This window comes from Rutidosis leptorrhynchoides, chromosome 9 (genome assembly GCF_046630445.1).
Source record: "Rutidosis leptorrhynchoides isolate AG116_Rl617_1_P2 chromosome 9, CSIRO_AGI_Rlap_v1, whole genome shotgun sequence".
NCBI classification, from domain to species: Eukaryota; Viridiplantae; Streptophyta; class Magnoliopsida; order Asterales; family Asteraceae; genus Rutidosis; species Rutidosis leptorrhynchoides.
Genome location: NC_092341.1, coordinates 153,695,523 through 153,698,511, shown reverse-complemented (window position 1 = coordinate 153,698,511; position 2,989 = coordinate 153,695,523). Strand labels below are relative to the sequence as shown.

At 40.5% G+C, this 2,989-nt stretch overlaps 1 pseudogene; it reads left to right on the top strand.

The window, feature by feature from the left end:
• Positions 1–370: 370 nt before the first annotated feature.
• LOC139866790 (F-box protein SKIP2-like) lies at positions 371–2,328 on the top strand (annotated as a pseudogene).
• Positions 2,329–2,989: the final 661 nt, after the last annotated feature.

Sequence of the window (2,989 nt, the reverse complement as noted above, 5' to 3'; positions counted from 1 at the left end):
GTACGGAGAAAAGAGCAACGCGAAGTTAACTCTTATTAGTAACCTGCAGGCGCAAAAACTAATAAGAAAAGGTTGCCATGCTATGCTAGCACACGTCGAAAAAGTCAATTCTGAAGAAAAGAACATCAATGATATTCCTGTCACGAAAGAATTTCCCAATGTATTTCTGAAAGAATTACCGGGACTACCTCCACACCGATCTGTTGAATTTCTAATAGACCTTGTACCGGGAGCTAAACCAATAGCTCGTGCTCCATACAGACGCGCACCCAGTGAAATGAAGGAACTTCGAAGTCAGTTACAGGAACTTTTAGAGCGTGGTTTCATTCGACCAAGCACATCACCGTGGGGAGCAACAACTTTACCTAAAATGGGCCAAACTTCATCCTCCCATTCACCATCACTGGCCGAGTCAACTCACTACCACCACCACAAAAACCGGTCAACCGCGCTGACCACATCATCCTCTTCATCCAGATCAGATATCTAAAATTTAACAACCTCTCCAATTACAACAAACACTTGTTATATCGATTATACATCTAAAATACCTGATGACTGCTTAGCCCTAATTTTACAATCTCTTTCCTCCAGTGACCGGAAACGTTGCTCACTTATCTCCCGCCGATGGCTGCTCGTCGAAGGTCAAAGCCGTCATCATCTCGCTCTCAACGCCCAATCGAAACTCCTCCCGCTAATTCCGTCTATTTTTTCACGGTTTGATTCCGTCACTAAACTCTCTTTACGATGTGACCGTAGATCCGTTAGCATCAATGACACCAGATTGTATTTAATATCTCACCGGTGTGTGAATCTCACGAGCATTAAACTCCGTGGCTGCCGTGAAATTACCGAAATAGGTATGGCTTCGTTAGGTCAAAATTGTGTCAAATTGAAGAAATTCAGCTGTGGATCTTGTATGGTTGGTGCTAAAGGAATGAACGCCTTTTTAGATAACTGTTTTTCACTTGAGGAACTATCTATTAAACGCTTACGTGGCATCTTCGACGGCGGCGCGCCGGAGCCGATTGGTCCCGGCGCAGCCGATAATTCGTTGAAATCGATTTACCTCAAGGAGCTTTATAACGGCCAGAGTTTCGGTCCGTTGATTGCTGGTTCGAAAAAATTGAAAACTTTGAAATTGTTAAGGTGTTTAGGAGATTGGGATAAGTTATTGGAAATGATTGCGGTTTCGGATAATTGTTTAACTGAAGTTCATTTGGAGAGACTTCAGGTCACTGATGTCGGTTTATCTGCGTTATCGAATTGTTTAAATTTGGAAATATTGCATATCGTTAAGAATCCTGAATGTAGTAACATCGGTGTTGTTTCGATCGCTGAGCGTTGTAAGTATTTAAGGAAACTGCACATTGATGGTTGGAAGACTAATAGGATAGGCAACGAGGGTTTAATAGCTATTGTGAAACATAGTTCGAATTTACAAGAATTGGTTCTGATTGGTGTGAATCCAAGCTCGATAAGTTTGGAAGCTATTGCAATGAATTGTAAGAAGTTAGAAAGATTAGCTTTATGTGGGAGTGATACAATTGCGGATAGTGAAATTTTGTGTATTGCATCGAAATGTGTTGCTTTGAAGAAGTTGTGTATTAAAGGGTGTCCTGTATCTGATGAAGGGATCGAGGCTTTTGCTTGGGGGTGCCCGAATTTGGTTACGATTAAGGTGAAGAAGTGTAGGAATGTGACGAGTGAAGTGGGGGATTTGTTAAGGGCGAAAAGGGGATCGTTTGTGGTTAATTTGGATGTGTTTGCGGTTGAAGTTGAAAATGTGGATGCAAGTGCGAGTGATAGTGGTGCTGCAGACGATGTGGTTGAGTTTCCGACAGTAATTAGTCATGTTGCTGATGCACAACCCGAGCCTTTAGCGACTAGCACTAGTGGTCGTGGGTCCATTTGCAAGACAAGATTTGGGTTGTTTGGAAGCAGGGGTATTGTGAGTAGTACTTTCAGGAAATGGTCAATTGGTAATAGCAGTTCCAATGGTAGATCTTGATCTTATCTCATTTTTTAAACAACACATTTGAATAGCTCACATTTTTATTATTCTTCCCTTATAATTTATGATTGGAATGGAATGGAATTGGAATTTGATTTAATTATGCTGAAATGGATTTGGTGCTTGAACTTTAGTGTTACTATGTTGTTTGTCAATTGTGGTCCACCAAGTGATAGCCGTATGCATTGGTGTCCTGGTGCCTTGTGTCTTCAAGATGTATTTTTGATGTTGTTTTGTTCATAGAGAATGAGTGGTTTAGTAGGACAAAGCATTTTGTTTAAAACTTGTAACGAATTATATTTACGGTAATATATGGTGAGTTTTTATTACTGGTTTTTATTTTTATGCTTACATGCGTCTTGTTTGGCAGTTTCTAATGTGGGTTTATTCCTGTTTTGTTTGTCAATAAGAAGGATGGTATATTTAGGTTGTGTATCGACTACCGAGAGTTAAACAAACTTACCATCAAGAACCGCTACCCACTACCGAGAATCGATGACTTATTTGATCAACTACAAGGCTCGTCGGTTTATTCGAAGATTGATTTACGTTATGGGTATCATCAAATGCGGGTGAAGGAGGATGATATTCCAAAGACTGCTTTTAGGACGCGTTACGATCATTACGAGTTTATGGTTATGCGGTTTGGGTTGACTAACGCACCAGCTGTGTTCATGGACCTCATGAACCGAGTGTGTGGGCCATATCTTGGCAAGTTTGTCATTGTTTTCATCGATGACATACTTATTTACTCGAAGAATGATCAAGAGCATGAAGAACATTTGAGAAAAGTGCTAGAGTTGCTGAGAAAAGCAAAACTGTACGCTAAGGTTTCAAAGTGTGCATTTTGTTTGGGAGAAGTTCAATTCCTCGGTCACATAGTGAACAAAGAAGGTATTCAGGTGGACCAACAAAGATTAAAACCGTAGAAAAATGGGAAACCCCGAAAACTCCAAAGCATATACGCCAATTTTT